Source organism: Pelobates fuscus, chromosome 8 (genome assembly GCF_036172605.1).
Source record: "Pelobates fuscus isolate aPelFus1 chromosome 8, aPelFus1.pri, whole genome shotgun sequence".
NCBI classification, from domain to species: Eukaryota; Metazoa; Chordata; class Amphibia; order Anura; family Pelobatidae; genus Pelobates; species Pelobates fuscus.
In genome coordinates this window covers 101,942,544-101,966,456 of record NC_086324.1, presented here as the reverse complement: position 1 = coordinate 101,966,456, position 23,913 = coordinate 101,942,544, and positions in this window count along the sequence as shown.

Here is a 23,913-nt window from a genome sequence, read left to right as displayed (position 1 = left end):
GACAGAAAAATCAGGAGAACTGGAGAAAGAGCCCTAGGAAATACACTACCCCCCGAAGGACAAGGTATTTTGAAACTCCACTAGAAAATAGGTTTGAACCTTTAAGAGGTAATAAAGATGAGTCTGACAACATTTTTTTAGAAAAAGGAGGAAGGTGGACAAACCACCCAAAAAGTACCCCTCAAAAAAGAAACAGAGCAATAGAAGAGGAAGGAGAGGAGGGAGAAATCATGTTAGGAGCAAGGAGGAAACGTGTAATGATATAGAGGTGTTTAATTTATCCGAAAAAGTTTTAACCACTGCACAGATAAAGGTTTTAACCAAAGGTTTTAAATTTGCGCCAAGCTGCCCTCTGAATAAATTTGAGACTTTTGTTGATCTTAATCGTTTTAGTCGTAAAATATGCCTTAAAAAGTTTTTTAAGAGGAAAGAATCAGAACCTAGTATGACCATTACACCATTTTTAACAAGTGAGGATAGTGTGGGTATTGTACACACAGAATTGAAAAAGAAATCGAATTTTTATCCCTCATTTCTTAAATCAGATTCGATGAAAGTTTTTGAAAAGGCATGTTTGGAAGACATATATAAGATAAAACCCCTTTCCAAACATAGTCTCAATTTGACATTTGAGGAGAAAAAAAGTTTAGACGAATTAAAGGACGATCCACTGATAGTTATAAAACCGGCCGATAAAGGCGGTGGGGTGGTCGTAATGGACACAATAAAATATCTAAAGGAAATAGAAAAGCAACTTGGGGACACTAATACATATAAAAAATTGAAAAAAGACCCTTCACAAGAGATAAAGAAAAAATACCAAATTTTCCTGGACCGAGGTGAAAAAGAAGGTATCTTAAATAAAGGGGAATTATCTTTCTTATCTCCAGATCACCCACGTATACCGGTGATATATGTATTACCAAAACTGCACAAAGATCCCATCAACCCACCGGGACGCCCCATTATATCGGGTATTAACTCCATCCTATCACCCTTGTCCCAGTACATAGATTTCCATCTTCAGCCTTTGGTGAAGAAATGTCCATCCTATCTTCAGGATTCAATGAGTTTACTTAATACCCTCAACGATTTTAAATGGGAAGATGATTATCTCCTTATCACATGCGATGTAACGAGTCTCTACACCATTATCGAACATGAGAAGGGGTGTGAGGCCACTGATTTTTATCTACAGAAGTGTAACCAATACAATATCACCCAACGCAATTTGATTTTAGATGGCATACGGATGATTTTAGACAATAATTTTTTTTGGTTTAAAGACGATTTCTTTTTACAAATTAGAGGTACAGCCATGGGGACCAGGTTCGCACCGAGCTATGCCAACCTATTTATGGCGTTTTGGGAACACACTTTTATTTACCAAGAGCATGGCTTCGGTGCGAACCTGGTCCTATATCGTAGATATATAGACGACATTTTTATTATTTGGAAGGGATCTGGTGACCTTTTTAGCACTTTTTTTAATTCTCTCAATCACAATGATTGGGGGATTCGTTTAACAAAAAGTGTGAGTGACACAAGCATTGACTTTTTAGACCTCAATATTTATGTTTGTGACGGTGTTTTAGCCACTCGCACTTTTTTTAAACAAGTCGATATCAATAGTTATATTGAGATTGACAGCTGCCACCACAAGCCTTGGCTGTCAAATATCCCTAGGGGACAATTTCTCAGGCTACGCAGAAATTGCACAAAACAACAGGATTTTGCAAACCAGGCCTGCCTGTTAAAGAAACAGTTTATACAAAAGGGATATGACAAGACTGCCCTTGATACTCAGATTCAGGAAATATCCGCACTAAATAGGTCCCCCCTTCTGAAGTATAAGAGGAAAAGTGATGTGCCAACTGATAGGAAAGAACAGATCCCTTTTATTTTCGACTACTCTAGCAATGTTGGGATGATCAAAAAAATTATTAACAAAAATTGGAACATCCTATGCCAGGATGAGGAGATACATGAGTTTTTAGGTTCAAAACCAAAATTTATTTTTAGAGGAGCGCGAAATTTAAAGCAAATTTTAACCAGAAGCTTTTTAGAACCTACACCTCAAAATGATAATTTTTTAAACAATTGGTCAAAAGCACAACAAGGTTTTTATCACTGTGGGATGTGCAATGCGTGTAAGAGTACAGACAAAAAAGAAAAGCACGTAACAGCTTTTAAATCTTTTAACACTAAAAAAGAATTTAAAATTAAACCCATGATCACATGTCACTCAAAAAATGTGATATACCTACTAAACTGCACATGTGGCCTTCAATATGTGGGTAAAACATCGAGGCCACTAAAAGTACGGATAAGTGAACATGTGAGGAATATCAAAAATGGCTTTATAAACCACAGTGTATCGAAGCACTTTTTAGAAAAACACAGCTCAGACCCTAGTTTTTTAACCTTTTTTGCTATAGATAAAATCAATTCCCACTGGAGAGGAGGGGATCTCCCTAAAAAATTAAGCACTCAAGAAGTAAAGTGGATTTTCGAAATACGCACCTTATCTCCCTTGGGTCTCAACATTGACTTTGAGATTAATAGTATTTTATAATAGGGAATATATGTACATATATATTTTATATACATTTCCTGCATGTCTCCTTTTTTCAAAATTGCACTTTTGGATGGAGGGGGTAGTGTCCATGTAATGGTGGCATTTCCTAACGAATTATTCTGGGATATGTTCTTCCCATCCTGCTATGTATTATCTATAATTTTAAGATGCTCCACTAATGTCCAGACATGAATCCCTTCCCTTTTTTTCCAACATTAATATGTTTTTTTCTCTCCTCTTATACGTTTCTTCATCTATGTATAATATGAACTACTGGCATTTTTGCCCTCTTCAATGATGGACAATTGTGCATTAAAACCGTATGGAAGATCATGAAAGACCGGAAAAACTACAACCGGAAGTGACGTATCGGACTGCATCACGACGTCACCAACGGAAGTGACGCGGCGAAACGGAGGCCGAAAGAATAAACAACAAATTGAAGGAATACGGACTAACAATGATAAATGCAATATCGGACATGTTGGGGGGAGCTGGAAACAGGAGTGCACAGACGGAAATGTAGCCATATTGAGTGTGGCATAACACTTCCGGCTGTGACCATGTTTGGACATGGGTGGGAACTAACCCACATATTAAGGTAATTAACTGATTGTTTGGCATATATTAGGGCTTTAGAGCCCATTGGAAAATCAGATGCACTTGAAAAAGACCTATTGAAAGGTTGAAACGCGTTGTGCTGCTAATATATATATCTTTCACTGTGTATATATATTTATTTTGTATTTTAAAATAACTTTTGGAATAAAACATTTTTTAACTACACACCTACCTTGGACGTTTTGGGACATCATTTCAAGTTACCAGTTCCAAGTTCCTGTGGATACACACACCTTTCCATACTGGATATCTCAAGAGTGAGATGAAAAGCGCTATAAGTCTAGAGCCAACTTTAAATGGGCTCTGAAAAGTGTGAGTTTGATGTTATACATCCCTTTTAAAACATTATTTGTTTTTTACAGTTTACACTATGTGTATTTTATTTACCTGTCTATAGGTGATACATACTGTATGTAGTGTGAACACACAAGAATATCCTATGTAAGAGGTAAAACTCACACTTGTCCCATTTGTGTGCGCAAATCACTTTGTCTTTCAGAATAGTTTCCGTATATTGACTGTTGGAAGCAGGCCGTAAATGACTCGCCAAAATGGATTCGAATATGCCACAAGGAACAATGTCGCCTCATGGTGGCCAGAACTCGCCTGTCCACTAAGGCCGTAATCACGCCCATTTTGGACACGCCTCATGAGTCTGAGATCCCCATGCCGCCCCCTTACTCCTCCTCCACCGGAAGAGGAAGAGGAGGTGCTGTTGGAAACGCTCCTCCCCTTGCCCCGTTGTCCCCACCTACCCCCTCCTCTAGTTCAAAGCCCAGTCCTCTTGTTCTGAACCCTCCCCTTCCGATACCTACCTCCGTTAACTCCACCTACCCAGATTTGGCGCCATATCTAGTTTCCGGTCAGGCTCCTCCTAGCCCGGCCCGGAATATATTACTCACCGACCTCCCCCTTAGTATAGCATCCCCATCCCCTTGTCTTACCACCCCTCGACCGGAACCCCTAACTGACGTATCTAAACGAAGCCCCATACTAACCCGACAACTGACCGGTACCCTCCAACCCCGACATTATCAAATGCCTCTCCGACTGACATCAGGCCCGACACACATCAACGGTGATGGCCAGCTACAACAAGCTGATCCCGTCTTTGTTTATGTACCCTTCACGACAACTGATCTATTTAACTGGAAGACCCATAACTCCTCATACACCGAAAAGCCTCAAGCCATGACGGATTTGTTTACCTCCATAGTCCAGACACATAATCCCACTTGGGCTGATTGCCAGCAACTGTTGATGACATTGTTTAATAACGAGGAAAGGACAAGGATAAATCAAGCGGCAATTAAAGCGCTGGAAGAAGTGGCCCGTACACAAAATCAGGCCAACCCGGCAGCATGGGCCACAGCACATTATCCAAACACTGATCCGGAGTGGAATGTCAATGGCGCAGACATGGCCCATTTGAAAGCATTATTGCTGGCATGAAAGCCGGAGGGAAGAAGGCGATTAATATGTCTAAGACGGCTGAGGTGTTACAGAAATGTGATGAATCGCCCAGTGTCTTTTATGACCGATTATTGGAGGCATACCGTTTGTATACCCCCTTTAATCCAGAGGCTCCTGAGAATTCCCGGATGGTTAACTCTGCCTTTGTCAGCCAAGCCTACGGAGATATAAAGCGCAAGCTGCAAAAGTTAGAAGGGTTTGTAGGGATGTCTATAACCCAACTAATGGAAATAGCCAATAAAGTATACATGAATAGGGAGACAGAAACAAAGAAGGAGGAAGAGCGTAAAATGCGTAGGAAAGCAGATATGCTAGCGGTAGCTATCGCAGGCGTAGATAGAATGGAAAAGGAAGTGTATAGGGGAACGGATAAAGGCGAGAGTAAATGGAATGGGGAACCTTTGAGTAGGAATCAATGCGCGTACTGTAGGGAAGAAGGGCATTGGAGAAGTGAGTGTCCGCGAAAGGAACGTATGAGAGAGACAGACCTAGGGCAGGATATAGTAATTATAGAGGCAGAGCGAGAGGTAGAGGAGGTCCTGGAGGGAATAGTGGTAATAATAGAGGAAGTGTTAGTGGGGATAGGTATTACCCAGCAGCGCAGAGACCCCGCGATAGAGAAGATAGGGACTTTGTAGGGTTGGCTGACACAGTCATGGAGGACTATTGATACTGACCGGGCTCCATCCCCCTTGGCCGAGCGGAGAATATGGTCGATGTAGCAATAGGGGGAAAAAGGAGTGCTTTCATGATTGATACTGGTGCTGAACATTCGGTGGTGACTGACCTAGTTGCTCCTCCATCTGGAAGAACTATCACCGTAATAGGAGCAACTGGAAGGAGTGCTGCTAAACCGGTTCTTAAAAGTCGACTCTGTACATTGGGAGGCCACGTACTGAAACATCAATTCCTTTATATGCCTGAATGTCCAGTCCAACTGCTAGGACGTGATTTGTTGTCAAAATTACAAGCACAGATAATGTTTCTGCCTAATGGAACAACATCTTTAAAGTTCAATGGACCTTCAGGTATAATGACAATATCTGTACCAAAGGAAGAAGAGTGGCAACTTTATACAGTGTTGACTAGCCCAAACCCTAAGAGTGATGAATCCTTGTTCAATATACCAGGAGTGTGGGCAGAGAACAACCCACCAGGACTTGCTCGCAATATTCCACCGATTCGAATTGAACTAAAACTTGGGGTCTATCCAGTGAGCTTAAGACAATATCACATCCCACAAAAGGCCAAGAAAAATATACAATCCTTTCTGGATAAGTTCATAAGGTATGGTATCCTAAAATTCTGTATTTCCCCCTGGAACACCCCATTGTTGCCTGTTCAAAAGCCCGGTACAGATGAGTATCGCCCTGTGCAGGACTTGAGAGCAGTCAATGATGCAGTCGTAAGTATACACCCAGTTGTGCCCAATCCATATAACCTGCTTGCTTTAATTCCGGGTGAGGCTACCTATTTCACTGTCTTGGATCTCAAAGATGCCTTCTTTTGCCTTCAAATTGCTGCGGAAAGCCAGTGTATCTTTGCATTCCAATGGGAAAATGCTGTAACGGGCTCGAAACGCCAGATGACTTAGACAAGACTGCCCCAAGGGTTTAAAAATTCACCTACCCTATTTGGATCAGCTTTAAGTCAAGACTTACTGGATTTCAAGTCCATCCCAGGAGAGTGTGTACTATTACAATACGTAGATGATTTGTTGATAGCGGCAGTTACAAGAGAAATATGTCAGCAAGCAACACATGATTTACTACACATTCTTTGGAAGGCAGGATACAAGGTGTCCAGGAAGAAAGCTCAGTTGTGTCAGCCAACTGTCAAGTATCTGGGATTCCATATCTCTGAAGGTCAAAGGATAATGGGGCCAGAGAGAAAAGAAGCTGTATGCCAAATACCAATACCCAAGAATAGAAGACAAGTGCGGGAATTCTTGGGGGCAGCAGGCTTCTGTAGGATATGGATTCCCAGTTATGCGATATTGGCGAAACCGCTTTATGCAGCTATAAAAGGTACAGAACACGATCCCTTCCTGTGGACCCCTGAACAGCAAAAGGCATTTGAAGATGTGAAGAAGGCTTTGATGATTGCCCCAGCATTAGGTCTACCTGATCATACACACCCATTCTACTTATATGTACACGAGCAAAGAAGAATGGCTGTGGGAGTATTGACACAGTACTTGGGATCATGGCAACGACCTGTTGCATATATGTCCAAACAACTGTATGCAGTGGCCAGTGGTCTTCCACCTTGTCTAAGAGCCGTAGCTGCCACCGCCCTGCTGGTAGCTGAAGCTGATAAACTCACTCTGGGTCAGGAACTCTATGTGCGAGTCCCGCACGTAGTACAAACGTTGCTAGACTATAAAGGCAATCATTGGTTTAGTAACAGCCGCATGACTAAGTATTAAGCTATGTTGTGTGAAAACCCAAGAGTGCATCTAGAGACTGTTAATACCTTGAATCCAGCTACCCTTTTGCCACAACCTACTGAGAGTCAACATGATTGCCTGGAGGTGATGGATGAAGCGTTCTCAAGTAGACCGGACCTTCGTGATTTCCCCATCCAGAACCCTGATGTCCAGTATTATACGGATGGCAGTAGTTATGTGAAAGAAGGGATTCGCTATGCAGGATACGCAGTGACAACCATAGACAAGGTGATAGAAGCTCAGCCATTGTCAAAAGGAACATCGGCACAGAAGGCAGAACTAATCGCACTCACACGAGCGTTACAATTGGCTGAAGGTTTAAGAGTGAACATCTACACGGACTCCAAGTATGCATTTTTAACCACTCATGCCCACGGAGCCTTGTATAAAGAAAGAGGACTACTGAATTCAGAGGGTAAAGAAATCAAGTACGCAGCTGAGATATTACAACTACTGGAAGCCGTGTGGGAACCGAAAGAAATTGGGATTATACATTGTCGAGCGCATCTGAAAGGTGATGGTGATGTAACCAAAGGAAATCGGATGGCAGATAATGCAGCTAAGCGTGCCGCTGAATCAGGGAAACTGGAGTATGTAGAACATATAGCTGCTCTTATACTGACCCCACTGTCTCAATCGACTCCAGTTTATACAGCTCAAGAAGCACTGAAGCTGGGAAGTACCTGGAGAACAATTGGTATCAGTTAGAAGATGGAAGAATAGTCATTCCGGCATCACTAGCTGTAGAAATTGTCCAGAATTATCATAACGGGACACATTCTGGAAGAGATAGTATGGAAGAATCTCTCAGGAAACATTTCTACATACCAAGATTGTCCAACTTGACTCAAGCCATTGTACGAAGATGTGTGATATGTGCCAAGAATAACGCAAGGCAAGGACCAGTGAAACCACCGGGAGTCCAGTATATGGGGGGACTCCCTATGTCCGATCTTCAAATAGACTATACGGTAATGCCTAAATCCGGTGGACATCGCTACCTACTAGTAGTTGTGTGTACCTACTCAGGGTGGGTAGAAGCATGTCCCACTCGTACAGAGAAAGCAGGAGAAGTTGTGCGATTCCTGTTGCGAGAGATAATACCCCGATATGGACTACCATGTTCTATAGGATCAGATAATGGTCCAGCCTTTGTTCACCAGTGCCTACAACAACTGACTCATATGCTTGGTATTAAGTGGAAGCTTCATACAGCATATAGACCTCAGAGTTCTGGGAAAGTGGAAAGGATGAACAGAACTATTAAGAATCAATTGGCAAAGATGTGCCAAGAGACTCAACTTAAGTGGAATGTTCTTTTGCCCATAGCTCTGTTGCGTATTCGTAGTACACCTACCAGAAGGATGGGTCTCTCACCTTTAGAAATCATGTATGGGCGTCCACCTCCCGTACTTGGTAACTTAAGGGGGGATTTGAGTCATTTGGGAGAAGGAATTACCCGGCAGCAGGTTGTAGAGTTGGGTAAAACTATGGAGGAGGTACAGAAATGGGTACAAGATAGATTACCTGTGAATATTTATCCACCTGTTCATAGTTATCATCCAGGAGATCAAGTATGGATAAAAGAGTGGAACAGTGTACCGTTGGGGCCTAAGTGGAGGGGTCCTTATGTTGTTCTTTTGTCTACCCCTACAGCTATAAAGGTGGCGAAGTGACTCCGTGGATTCATCACTCCAGGGTTAAACCAGCATCAGTAGATTCTTGGCAAGCTACACCAGATCCAGAGAATCCCTGCAAGATCCGGTTAAAGCGCACAACTCAGTCGGAGTGACGAGGAGATATTGAGGTTTCAAGTGTAATTAAAGAGATCAGCAAGTAAGTGTTTTGACGGTCATAATAAAGCCTGACCACTTACCCACGTGACATAGCCAGAGTGTCTTGAAGGGACCTCTGTGAAGGGAAGAGAGAACTTGAAGAACTCTATTCCTTGCAGCCCTTACATCCTGGAAGCTGAGGTGCCATCGCACGGACGAAGAATGAGGATGAAGACGTCAAGAGAAATGCATTTGACAATGTATATATTTGTGTATTTAATTATTCAGGAAGGTAGAGGTACCGACACACCTGGCTGTGAGGTTTGCATTAAGACTACTAAAACAGGTAATCATATTTCCCAGACCCTTATTTGGCATTCACAATATGAGTGTAAAGGATATGTATCTAGGTGTAGATACTTAGGTATAGACTACAGTGTGTGCCATTTAGGAGTAGGAGAACCTAAGTGCTTCAATCCGGAGTATCAACCCCGTACAATTTGGTTGACCCTTCGGAATGGAGACTCACAGGGGACCCTAATAAATAAAACAATACTAGAAACCGTACATTCTTCGGGTGTTCTGCTATTTGATGCATGTAAGGCGATATCAAGTGGGAGAAAACCGTGGAATGTATGTGGGGATCTTAAGTGGGAGAGAACGTATGGGTCTAATGATAAGTATATTTGCCCCAGTAGTAAGAACAAGTACATAGATCCGAAATGCCCAAATAGGGATTATAATTATTGTCCATATTGGTCTTGTGTAGGGTGGGCAACTTGGGGACAGACAGCAGATAAGGATATGATTGTTACTAAGTTGCCTACCAGACCATATTGTAGGTCTATGGAGTGTAATCCAGTCCATATACTTATTAATAATCCTGAACAATTTATAGATAAGTTCGGAAACTTATTTGGGTTCCAGATATATGGGACGGGTTTGGATCCTGGGACAATATTATTTATAGGGATAGAGACCGATACTGTAGCATCCCAAACTCATCAGGTTTTCCATTCTTTTTATGAAGAGATGAGGGTAGAAAATAAGATCCCCCATAATGCTAAGAACCTGTTTATTGATCTAGCTGAGAGTATTGCTGGTAGTCTTAATGTGACCAACTGCTATGTGTGTGGAGGTACTAATATGGGAGACCAATGGCCTTGGGAAGCAAAGGAGGTAATGTATTCTGGTTCTGAGACAATTGAACAAATAATATCTTCTCAAGCCGATTATCAAATGAGTGTTAGAGGTAAATCTGAGTGACGATTAAAGACCTCCATTATAGGTTATGTTTGCATAGCAAGGAAAGGAATACTGTTTAATACATCTGTAGGAGAATTGACTTGTCTAGGGCAAAAAGCTTATGATGATAATACAAAGAATACAACTTGGTGGTCGGCTTCAAATGTCTCAGAACCACCTAACCCGTTTGCAAGTTATACCAATTTAAAGGACGTGTGGTTTGATCTATCTATTACATCTAGTAGGAAAGCCCCAGCAAATTTGTACTGGATCTGTGGTAAGAAAGCCTATTCGGAGTTACCACAGGACTGGGAAAGGGGCATGTGTGTTAGGTATGCTCAAACCATCCTTCTTCTTGTTGCCTATTGAAACAGGAGAGACTTTGGGAGTTAAGGTATATGATGTGAATCATAGGAAGAAAAGAGGACCCCTAGAGATAGGTACCTGGGAAGATAATGAGTGGCCTCCCCAGCGTATTATAGATTATTATGGGCCAGCTACATGGGCAGAGGATGGTACTTTTGGATATAGAACCCCAATATATATGCTCAACCGTATTATAAGGTTACAGGCAGTGGTTGAGATAATTACCAACGAGACATCGCAAGCGCTCAATCTCCTAGCGAAACATAATACTAGGATGAGGACAGCCGTTTGCCAAAATAGATTAGCTTTGGATTACCTATTGGCAGTAGAGGGAGGTGTATGTGGGAAGTTTAACCTAAGCAATTGCTGTCTTCAAATAGATGATGAAGGGCAAGCAATAGCTGAGCTTACTAGCCATATGGTTAAACTAGCGCATGTGCCTACTCAGGTATGGAAAGGGTATAATCCAAGTAGTTGGTTTGGTAATTGGTATGAGCAGTTTGGCGGACTTAAGGCATTGGTAGGTGGAGTCATGCTAATCTTAATGCTGTGTCTTCTCCTACCATGTCTTATTCCTTTAGTAGTTAGGTCTGTGCAGAGCATTATAGAAAATATAGCAGAGAGAAAGGCTGCTGCACAGATAATGGCTATAGCTATAGCTGTAGCTATATATATATCTATATATAGATATGAGGCTCTAAATCAGGGAGAACCAGTGCAGGAAGAGGAATGTTGAGTGATTCATGTCTTTAGGGAGTCGCAAAGTCTGGTCTGTTTCATGGCAACCTGAGGTATATGCAAACTAATTAAGTGATGCCTCTGGAATTGTGAAAATATCAGAGCATCAAAGGGGGGAATGTGGTGGAATTTCGGTAAAAATAAATTTAGTAGGCCGAGATTACCACGTGGTATGTGTACGTGCATATACTGGTGTATCGGTCGGTTGGTTGCATGTGGAAAAGATACAATCCGTAGTGTACGGAGCATGTGCGAGAATACAGGATGTAGTATTCCCCTCCTCCATTGTGCTGGGCAAGCCATGTGGTCAAACAGGAAGTTAGTTCTTGTTCGATTGATTGGGTAAGAGTATGTGTGGGTGGAGCTTATTATGGGAGGAGTTACATGCCTATATAAGGAGCCTACACTATTGTTCGAGGCTCAGATCTTATTGTATTTTGGTGACATTAGTCCCTCTGAGTCCCGGTCGGTGAATCGAATAAAGAATCTCTTCCTTCCTGAAGAAACCTGTGTCCATCTCTCTGTGCTTGGCTTCCGTCAGTTTCTCCGGTATCACTATCTGTGTCCTGTAGTTCTCCTATTCTATCTTTTGTCTTCAGGAGAGCTGTGCTTAGGCACTCACATGGTTAAATACTTTGTGCTGCTTGCAACTCTGCTTCACTTTTTCCTCCCCCCCCCCCCCCCCTTCTGCCACTTCCTCCCCCCTCCATTCCTTGGAGTCTGTGCTGCCAGACTTTAGTTTTTTTTTTTTTTTTGCATCACTCTGGGTGTTTTCTGTGCTCTGCTAGAACGTGGTGTGACGCTTTATGCAAGTTTCTTGCAACTGTCTCTCTATCTCTCTCTATCTCTCTCTGTCTCACTCTCTCTCTCTCTGTCTCACTGTCTCTCTCTCTTTAAGTCTCTCAGCCTCTCTCTTTCAGTCTCTCTCTCTGTCTCACTGTCTCTCTCTCTTTAAGTCTCTCAGCCTCTCTCTTTCAGTCTCTCTCTCTGTCTCACTGTCTCTCTCTCTCTCTTTAAGTCTCTCAGCCTCTCTCTTTCAGTCTCTCTCTCTCTCTGTCTCACTGTCTCTCTCTCTCTTTCAGTCTCTCTCTCTCTCTCTCTCTGTCTCACTGTCTCTCTCTCTCACTCACTCTCTCCACTATCTTCACTCTCTTTTGGTCAAGGGTCTGCTTGCCGTATCTTTTCCCTGTTTCTCTCTATCCAGTTCTACTGTAGTTTATCAATGGGTCAGACTCATGTTAACCCCTCCCGTGGTCGGTTAGCATGTGATCTTGTAAAGGAAAGAGCTGGGGACTTAGCTGTGGCCAAACTTGGGGAAATTATTAAACTGTGTGGTATTACAATGTCCCCCAGTGGCAGATTGCAGGCGGAAGACTGGAGAAAACTTTTAAACGACAAACATGGGATCTTGGTTGATCATGGGTTAATGAAAGCAGCAGATGCATGGTATAGGGTAGCTCGTGGAATTAAGAAGGAGGGGTGGATTGAGGAGGAGATAGACCTAGAGGGGAAGAAAGTCTTTGTATATCATGAAAAACGTTGTTTTGTTGAATCTGTTGCAGGCGTTTCCAGCCCTCCTCCATATGATAAAGCCTGGCCTAAAATGGAGGTGGCTCAACCTGCCTCTGGAGCACCCCCACAGCCCATTCATGCTAGCTCCCTCTCTCCAGCCCCTGCTGCCTTGTACCCTGTTCTTAAAGCAGGTGGTTCATGTTATTTTCCAACCCCCACTCCTTCTCCACTCCAAGTCCCAGTCACCCCTTCCCTTCCTGTTTCCCTGCCTCCTCCTCTCTTGCCCATCTCTGCAGCTACACCCTCTCTTTCGGCTCCTGTTGCTTCTGTCCACGCCCAATTCCTTTCACTTCTCCCTATAACTTCCGCCCTTACTTCTCCTTTGGAATCCTTCTCTTCTGCCCTTTCACTGACACCATTTCCTGTTTCTAACACACCCATCCCTTCCATGATGGTAACGTCCCCTACCAACACCCCTGTGGTCGCTTCCTTATGTCCCCTCTTATGGCTGCCCCCAGTGTATCTTTCCCTATTATGACTATTGGATCCACTGTTCCTACAGCATCAGGCTTTCCTCCTGCTGCGACCCCGGCAGCATCAGGATATTATCCTGCAACCTCGATGGCTTCATCAGCCACTTCTCCCCCTGCCTCACAACTTGATTCGGTCCAAATTACTACTACAGTTAATCACCCTGCGACCAGTACTACAGCTGGTCTGATTCCCATTCTCACTGCCGATAGTAGTGTCCAAGAGGCGCAGCCTCCACAGACCCCAACTAATCTACCTTCCATTCCTAAAGCAGGTGCTTGCGGTGCCCAGCATGATCAGGAGGGCGCCCCTTTGATGTATGTTACCTTCAACCCATCCCAAGCTGCAACGCTGGTACACTCACTTCCTGACCCTGAGAAACAGCCCATGCCCTTTTACCGTCGGATTGTTCAGATCCGTAAAACTTATTCCGCAGCATGGCGCGATTTGTTTAGTCTGTGTGAAATTAAGGCAGGGGATGCTTACTGGCCCGTAATGGAAAAGAGCTTTGATGATGCCCGTCTCACTACGGACACGGATTTTCAGTCTGGTATCACATTTTGTGAACAACTCCGTGCATGGGCTCAAGATAAGTTGACTGATCAGGCTATTTCTATTGCTGATATTGTTCAAGAAAAATCAGAAACAGTTGAAAGATTTCATTCTAGGTTAACTCAAACCTTCTCTGATCTCGGTTTCAACACATGTAATAAGTCCCACACACAGATGCTGTCAGCTGCTTTCGTTGCAGGCCTTAAGGAACCCATGAGGAAAGGCCTGGTCCAGTCCCGTCCCGAATTCAGGATTATTCCCCTGGATACTCTCCTACTGGTCGCTAAAGGCCTGGAGTCGATCCAATTGCCCCAGCACAAGAAATCCACTCCTTTAATGTTTTCATTACATAACCCTGCAATTACACCTGCCCCTGTTGGGTTCCCTGTTACCACACCACCAGGCCCTTACATGGTTCAGGTCCCAACGCCACAAGTTAAAACTTGTTTTCGCTGTAAGCAGCCAGGTCATTTTAAGAAGGATTGTCCAGGTTTTCCAGCCCCTCAGCAGTGCACGCAGGCTCTACGGCCACCGTATCCTGTGGCCGGTTGTCCTCCTGCCCAAGCGCTGGGTTATCCGACACATGGTTCCAATTATGCTAACTATGCTACTTATTGTCCTGATGACCTAGCCTCAGCCAATTATCCGCCCTCTACCCGTCCTATGCCTAGACACCGACGTCCTGCACAGCATGCTCAACAACAATACTACACAACTACACTTTGAATCCTGCCACTCTTCTGCCACTTCCCAAGGGGGGAGTACCACACTATTGGTACAGTCTGAACATAGATCCTGATGCCTTCCTTGATCTGGATGTCCATATGCCCACAGTACCACACGATGAACAGCCATCTCCTCTATGGCATTGTACTTTGTGGTTCAGAGACGTGTCGGGGCCTGACCCTCAGTATGAAGAAGAACTGTTTCAATTGATTGAAGTACCTCTCACTTTGACATACATATACTGTGATACAAAAGGTAACACTGTAGTTTTAGTTCAATTACCCACAGAAGTGACTCATATGTACCACCATTGGGAGATGGCAGTTCCTCATGTCTCTATTACTAAATCTCCAAATATCTCATGGAAGGAACTTGGTCCATTAGCCAAAGCATGGAGTGCAACAGATCAAGACCAACTTTCTACAGAAGGTGTTACCAAACGAACTGTGAATTGTAAGACTACTGGTTACCCACAATATCACACAGAAATATGTGAAGATGCCCCTCCCATAGATTCTGACCCAGATGTCCCCCATGATTGTTTTGAACAGATGAAGATGGAAACAGCCCATCTTCCTACAGTACATGAAACGGCTCTGCCAGATCCTGACTGCACACTGTTTGTGGATGGCTCCAGATTTGCAGATGAACAAGGAAGATACCACACTGGATTTGCAGTGACCACAGTAGATCAGGTACTTCAAGCATCCCCACTTCCTCCGTCTATGTCTGTTTAAGAAGCTGAACTAAAAGCCCTCACTGTAGCATGCCAAATGTTTGAAGGGAAGCGTGTTAATATTTACACCGATTCAAGATATGCTCTGGGCGTAGCACATGATTTTGGATTAATATGGAAAACAAGAGGTTTTCTAACAGCAACCGGTACACCAGTTAAACATGGTACAGCTATCAAGGAATTGATGGATGCTTTACTCCTTCCTGAAGAAGTGGACAGAAAAGGGAAGTGGACAGAAAAGTGTCCGGTGAGGAAATTACTATTTTTCCCATGCAAACCTTACCTACGGACCTCAAGTTTTTGAAAGAACAGCAAGCAGCTGTAAGTCCCGAAGAAAAGCAAAGCTGGAAACAGAAGGGAGCGACCTTACAGGATGGAGTATATACTAGTAATCTCAAATTTTGGCTGCCTAAATGTATGTATCCGGCTGTGGTCCAATGGGCCCACGGAGCAGCGCACTTGTCTAAGACCCTCATGAACTCTTTAATTGCTAAATATTTCGAAGCACCAGGTATTACCACTCTGACTAAAACCTACTGTAAGTCTTGTGCTATCTGTGCCAAGTGCAATCCGGGAAAATTGGAGAAAGTTTTCCCCAAACATCTGGCGAAGCCACACTACCCATTCCAGAGAGTCCAAATTGACCACATTCGGATGCCAAAGAGTGGCCAGTATGAATATGCCCTAGTTATGGTGGACATGTTCTCAGGATGGCCAGAAGCTTTCCCGGTTACTAATATGACCGCCAAGACCACTGCCAAGCGGTTGCTCACTGAAATTGTCTGTAGATATGGAGTTCCTGAAGTGATTGAAAGTGACCAGGGCCCGGCTTTTACAGCACTAGTAACTAAGGAAGTCTGGGCAGCACTAGGGGTGACCCTTGCATTTCACACACCCTATCACCCACAAAGTAGTGGTAAGGTAGAACGCATGAATGGCACCTTAAAAGCCAGAATGCTTAAGATGGCCCAAGAAACTAACCTACCCTGGTCAGAGAGTCTCCCCATAGCTCTATTTAGTGTCAGGTACACACCAAGAAGGAAGTTTAACCTGTCTCCCTATGAGATTTTGTTTGGTTCAGCCCCTAGGTTAGGTTGTTACTTTCCTCAACAACTCCAACTGCAATCATATGTTATGGTTAATTATGTGACTGCTCTTTCCCAAGTTTTAAACAAGATACATGCCCAAGTGTTTTCTTCCATTCCAGATCCAGAGTCTGATACAGGCACACACAAGTTGCTCCCTGGTGATTGGGTTCTGGTTAAGAAGTTCGTGAGAAAACATACCCTTGAACCCAGATATGATGGTCCGTTCCAAGTCCTTCTAACCACGACTACCTCAGTTAAATTGGCCGGAAAGAACTCTTGGATACACACTTCACACTGCAAGACAGTTACAGCTCCAGAGGAAGCAGATCCTGTTATAATATGAATTTTGTGTATTTGTTCTTGCTGCTAGGTCTGATAAAGGCCCAACAAGTCGCTATAACCAAAGACAATCATGTTTATACATTTTGGTACAATTCCTCTAGTACACGGGTAGCCACATTTGCATTTGATTATTGTGATATCGTAAACTGTAATTTTCCACCAGCGTTGTTGTCAACAGTGTACAAAGATATACCTAACATTAAGGACCCATACATATGTGTGACTAATGACTACTGGGGATATGAGTGTAGTTCATGGAAGGCAGCAGGGTGGAATACAGGACCAGCCTGGGGCTATAGACCACTAAGCGCCTTAGACAGATTAGATAAAAATGGGGAGTCCTTACTGAAAAGAATGACGTTCAGGAAACCAGGGGGGGTGACACCTATGAAACTAGCTTTAAACATAGAACACCCCAGTCCTGGAGATGCTGGGCAATACGTAATGGGAATGTACTGGAAGGGAGGAGGTTCATACAATAAACAGGGGACCTTTTACTTACGGGACATGTATGACTCACCTGAATGGGTAGGAGCCACACACATGACTATTAATCCTCTTAAGCCACATATCAAAACTCTAAAAGAGATGATAGCTATAGCTAACCCCACGTATGAGGACACTATGGCTGTAGAGACGGGTTTCTCTGACACTAACTTATGGCTTGAGTGGATGAAATATAATGCTAACAAACACAACAGATCTAACTGCTATGTCTGTGGAGGAGCGAGGCCTCACTTAGGTACTGTCCCTTTGAACATACCTCCGGAGATAGAGATGTGTTTCCTAAGTCTCTATACTATACTGAAAACCGACCGGATGGAATGTGAATCATGGATAAAGGAATACCCAATTGTCCTTAAAGATGTCAAGTCAGATAAAGGTATCACCATATATCCAGGGAACTACACTTGTTATGGTATATATGATGGGGTAGGCCAATTCTTTGGTAATTTCACTGGTAAGTACTGTGCCACATATAGCCCAATTCCAGTTGCCTTTATCCAACAACACATAAGATCCCTTGGAGACATATATTGGATTTGTGGAGATATGCAGATTAGAACCAGATTGGAAGGCGTATGGTGGGGAGAATGTGCTCTAGCTAAGGTAATTATGCCTATACACATAATCTCTGACGGACACCAAGATACCCCAGGTACGTTACACCAATACTCTAGAATAAAGAGAGATACTCCTGGAAAAGGCAGTTTTGATCCCCATATTTATATAGATACCATAGGAGTGCCAAGGGGGGTGCCAAATGAATTTAAAGCAAGAGATGAAGTGTCCGCAGGGTTTGAATCTATTTTTCCAATCATCACGGCCAATAAAAATTTAAATTGGATTAATTACATCTATTATAACCAACAACGTTTTGCAAATTATACAAGAGATGCCCTCCAGGGTTTGGCGGAACAATTACAAGCTACTTCCCAGATGACCTTTCAGAATAGAATGGCCTTAGACATGATTCTGGCAGAGAAAGGGGGAGTATGTAAAATACTCCCAGACACCATGACATGCTGTACCTATATCCCAGATAATACAGGCCCTAATGGTAAGGTAACGTTGGCAATAGAAAAGTTAAAAAGTTTATCCAATGAACTGAAAAGGAATTCTGGGGCCACAGATCCATGGGAAAGATGGTTTGGATGGATGTCTGGATGGCAAGGTGCTCTGGCCCAAATAGGTGTTGCCATTTTAATAACGATAATCATCCTCGCTCTTCTTGTTTGTTGTGTATTACCTTGTCTTAAGAAATGCCTACAAAAGACAGTAGATCATACAATCGACCAGACCACCCCGACCTTCCTTCACCAAGAGATTGATGACATAGACCGTGATACACCACATACACCCTTACAGTCCCACCGCACTAAATCAATAGCTACTTCCTCTTACGGACATTCAGGGATAGCGTCTGTCTCTGCGGGCAGAAGTCTGTCGCGGGAGAAGTAGTGGACAAGCTGCTATGGGTTACCCGCGCAGTGAAGCGTTCGAGTCCTGTTGAGACAGATGTGCAAGATAGCCTTTTGTTATTGTTCTATAGTTAGAGTTAGAGATAGTAGTTATTAGTAAAATAGCCATTTTTTTTTTTGTAAATAAAATTTTTATTAACGTATTTTCAATGATTTTACAATACGAGGTATGCAAGAGGGAACAGGACTCGCAGGTCCCTGGAAACAGTAACAAATAATAATCGCTGGGGGGCTCCCAGTCCCCAATAGTACTATAGAGACTCACAGGTCTCTTACTTTTTTGATCGACATGTTTAGAGTCGTTTTTCATTAGTTGCCTCGATGGTGAGACTCGCAGGTCTCTCACTGTACTAGACGTTCGTGGATGCGCAGATCCAGTTGGTGACAATTACAGCTTCAGGTATGTATAATGTACAAGAGCCCTGGGGCACTTGGTTAGTGTAGCTTTCTGTCGTGATCTTTTACATCCTAGCATTCTAAGGTTCTACCCCCTTCTTCCTTAACAGTAGATAGTTGTATTTAGTAGGTCATGTCTCAGCTGGGTTAGCCGGGTGAGTTCCACTTTATGACATACCCTTAGTCCAAGCTCGTTAGTCCACTTCAGTGACTGACCCGTGTGTCTCATTTTGTAGGTGTGGGGGGTGTCTCTGTCCATTTTCTCTATCGTGTGTTTAATGTGTTTTCAGCCTTGTCTTAGCGGTTGGTGTCCGTGTTCCACCTCGCCATGTTAGCGTGGCGTTGGTGGCCTACGTCTTCATGGTGAGCCGTGGTGTGTTTGATACCCTCCACTGATATGCATCCTTAAATGTGCCATACAGCACCCTATCTTGGTTATGTGTGATAGTGCTGTCGTCGGGCTATTGTACGTCCCTGGGTCGGTTTCGTGTCTTGGTGTTGTGGGGGTGTAGCTGAGTATGGGAGGTTGGGTTTCCCTGTCTAGGACGGTCTGTTTGTCTCCGTCAGATCGGGCCTTCGGTTCATCCAGGGAAGTCCCCCGTCCCTTTCTCTGAGTCTCTAAGGGTGCAGTCACTAAGTGTCCATGGCGTTGCTGGTGGTCTCGGGGGTGTCTTTGTGTCGGGTAGCATTGACCTTCGGTGTGTGCATACTGTTAAGTGGGGTCTGTCGGTGTTTTCTCTGTAGGATTGGGGGGAAGGATGGGTAGGTGGGGGTGGGGTGGTCCGGTCCGTCGTCAGTCATCAGTCCTCCGTCTCCCTGGGTGTTTAATTCCCGTTTTTAGGTTGGGTGCTGGAGGTGAGCGTCGGTGGTTATCCTGAGGTCTCGTTGGAATTTCGGTTTCGCTGTCTCTAGGATCCAGTATGTCCATATGTCAGTGTATGTCGTCGGGGCATTGTTCGTCGTCAGTGTGAGTTCCTCTATTATCCTTAGTTCCTCCATTTGGTTGAACCAGGACAGCAGTGGTGGTGTCACAGGTTTCTTCCAGAATTGGGGGAGTACTCGTTTGGCTACATTTAGTATCCTGATGGTCATGGATTTTTTATATTTTGAGTGGGGAACTGGTGTATGGTGTAGGAGCATCGCGGCCGGTTCCAGGGGGGGTGGTCGTTCTGTGAACTTCCCTAGCATTTTGTGTATGCCCTGCCAGTATGGGGTGATCAGTGCGCAGTCCCACCAGATATGTTTCAGTGTGCCTTCCTCTCTTTCGCATCTCCAGCACAGACTGGATAGGCTTGGGTTCATTCGGTGTAGGAGATGCGGTGTTTTATACCAGTACGTCAGGAGTTTGTAGGCCGTTTCCTGCGTTTTACTATGTGTGGAGCAGTGGTGTGTTAGGTAACATATCGATTCCCATTCCCCTTCCGTGAGTGTGATTCCTAGGGCTGTTTCCCATTTACCCATGAAACGGGGTGGATCGGTCGGGAGTTCCGACTGTAGCATGGAGTACTGCACAAGGTTTGATTTCCTGTTGGTAATTATAAGGCATTTGATTGGATTAGGTAGCTACTTGCTATTGATTGCTATTTAAATTAGCTATTGTTTGCTAATAAGCAGAGGCCTACCCAGGTGTTAAACATTCCTAGTGGGAGGTGATTTTAGGAGTATATAAGGGTAGTTGTCATTAGCTTGGCTAATAGAGCTTGGTTGCTTCATCTAAGTGTTGCTTCTAAGTGTGTGTGTGGTTGGAGATATTCTGGAGAGTTTTACAGAAGCTTCAACTGTCTAAGAGTTGTGCTAAGAGTTCTTTTTTACTGTTACAGGTAAGATTCATCTGTAGGAAAAGGTTACTGACTGCACAAGGTTTGATTTCCTGTTGGTAATTATAAGGCATTTGATTGGATTAGGTAGCTACTTGCTATTGATTGCTATTTAAATTAGCTATTGTTTGCTAATAAGCAGAGGCCTACCCAGGTGTTAAACATTCCTAGTGGGAGGTGATTTTAGGAGTATATAAGGGTAGTTGTCATTAGCTTGGCTAATAGAGCTTGGTTGCTTCATCTAAGTGTTGCTTCTAAGTGTGTGTGTGGTTGGAGATATTCTGGAGAGTTTTACAGAAGCTTCAACTGTCTAAGAGTTGTGCTAAGAGTTCTTTTTTACTGTTACAGGTAAGATTCATCTGTAGGAAAAGGTTACTGACTGCACAAGGTTTGATTTCCTGTTGGTAATTATAAGGCATTTGATTGGATTAGGTAGCTACTTGCTATTGATTGCTATTTAAATTAGCTATTGTTTGCTAATAAGCAGAGGCCTACCCAGGTGTTAAACATTCCTAGTGGGAGGTGATTTTAGGAGTATATAAGGGTAGTTGTCATTAGCTTGGCTAATAGAGCTTGGTTGCTTCATCTAAGTGTTGCTTCTAAGTGTGTGTGTGGTTGGAGATATTCTGGAGAGTTTTACAGAAGCTTCAACTGTCTAAGAGTTGTGCTAAGAGTTCTTTTTTACTGTTACAGGTAAGATTCATCTGTAGGAAAAGGTTACTGACTGCACAAGGTTTGATTTCCTGTTGGTAATTATAAGGCATTTGATTGGATTAGGTAGCTACTTGCTATTGATTGCTATTTAAATTAGCTATTGTTTGCTAATAAGCAGAGGCCTACCCAGGTGTTAAACATTCCTAGTGGGAGGTGATTTTAGGAGTATATAAGGGTAGTTGTCATTAGCTTGGCTAATAGAGCTTGGTTGCTTCATCTAAGTGTTGCTTCTAAGTGTGTGTGTGGTTGGAGATATTCTGGAGAGTTTTACAGAAGCTTCAACTGTCTAAGAGTTGTGCTAAGAGTTCTTTTTTACTGTTACAGGTAAGATTCATCTGTAGGAAAAGGTTACTGACTGCACAAGGTTTGATTTCCTGTTGGTAATTATAAGGCATTTGATTGGATTAGGTAGCTACTTGCTATTGATTGCTATTTAAATTAGCTATTGTTTGCTAATAAGCAGAGGCCTACCCAGGTGTTAAACATTCCTAGTGGGAGGTGATTTTAGGAGTATATAAGGGTAGTTGTCATTAGCTTGGCTAATAGAGCTTGGTTGCTTCATCTAAGTGTTGCTTCTAAGTGTGTGTGTGGTTGGAGATATTCTGGAGAGTTTTACAGAAGCTTCAACTGTCTAAGAGTTGTGCTAAGAGTTCTTTTTTACTGTTACAGGTAAGATTCATCTGTAGGAAAAGGTTACTGACTGCACAAGGTTTGATTTCCTGTTGGTAATTATAAGGCATTTGATTGGATTAGGTAGCTACTTGCTATTGATTGCTATTTAAATTAGCTATTGTTTGCTAATAAGCAGAGGCCTACCCAGGTGTTAAACATTCCTAGTGGGAGGTGATTTTAGGAGTATATAAGGGTAGTTGTCATTAGCTTGGCTAATAGAGCTTGGTTGCTTCATCTAAGTGTTGCTTCTAAGTGTGTGTGTGGTTGGAGATATTCTGGAGAGTTTTACAGAAGCTTCAACTGTCTAAGAGTTGTGCTAAGAGTTCTTTTTTACTGTTACAGGTAAGATTCATCTGTAGGAAAAGGTTACTGACTGCACAAGGTTTGATTTCCTGTTGGTAATTATAAGGCATTTGATTGGATTAGGTAGCTACTTGCTATTGATTGCTATTTAAATTAGCTATTGTTTGCTAATAAGCAGAGGCCTACCCAGGTGTTAAACATTCCTAGTGGGAGGTGATTTTAGGAGTATATAAGGGTAGTTGTCATTAGCTTGGCTAATAGAGCTTGGTTGCTTCATCTAAGTGTTGCTTCTAAGTGTGTGTGTGGTTGGAGATATTCTGGAGAGTTTTACAGAAGCTTCAACTGTCTAAGAGTTGTGCTAAGAGTTCTTTTTTACTGTTACAGGTAAGATTCATCTGTAGGAAAAGGTTACTGACTGCACAAGGTTTGATTTCCTGTTGGTAATTATAAGGCATTTGATTGGATTAGGTAGCTACTTGCTATTGATTGCTATTTAAATTAGCTATTGTTTGCTAATAAGCAGAGGCCTACCCAGGTGTTAAACATTCCTAGTGGGAGGTGATTTTAGGAGTATATAAGGGTAGTTGTCATTAGCTTGGCTAATAGAGCTTGGTTGCTTCATCTAAGTGTTGCTTCTAAGTGTGTGTGTGGTTGGAGATATTCTGGAGAGTTTTACAGAAGCTTCAACTGTCTAAGAGTTGTGCTAAGAGTTCTTTTTTACTGTTACAGGTAAGATTCATCTGTAGGAAAAGGTTACTGACTGCACAAGGTTTGATTTCCTGTTGGTAATTATAAGGCATTTGATTGGATTAGGTAGCTACTTGCTATTGATTGCTATTTAAATTAGCTATTGTTTGCTAATAAGCAGAGGCCTACCCAGGTGTTAAACATTCCTAGTGGGAGGTGATTTTAGGAGTATATACGGGTAGTTGTCATTAGCTTGGCTAATAGAGCTTGGTTGCTTCATCTAAGTGTTGCTTCTAAGTGTGTGTGTGGTTGGAGATATTCTGGAGATAAACTGGAGGTAATCTGAGGTATCCAGGAGGATAAATAAAAAAAAAAAGGTAAAATTTGTTTGATTTAAATTATTCGCCTCATTGGAATGGCAGACTTAGTTCAGTGTAATAGTTGCTTTGCATTTGTTTCACGTTCCACTTTTTGGAAGTTTGGTTGTTGTCTAATCTGTAGACAGTTCTCTATCTTGCGGCAGGAGATTGTATTTTTGAAGTCTGAGATTTGTAAATTATCTGGTAAACAAATTCAGGCTGGAACTGCTGCAAAGCCATTGCCGCAGAGA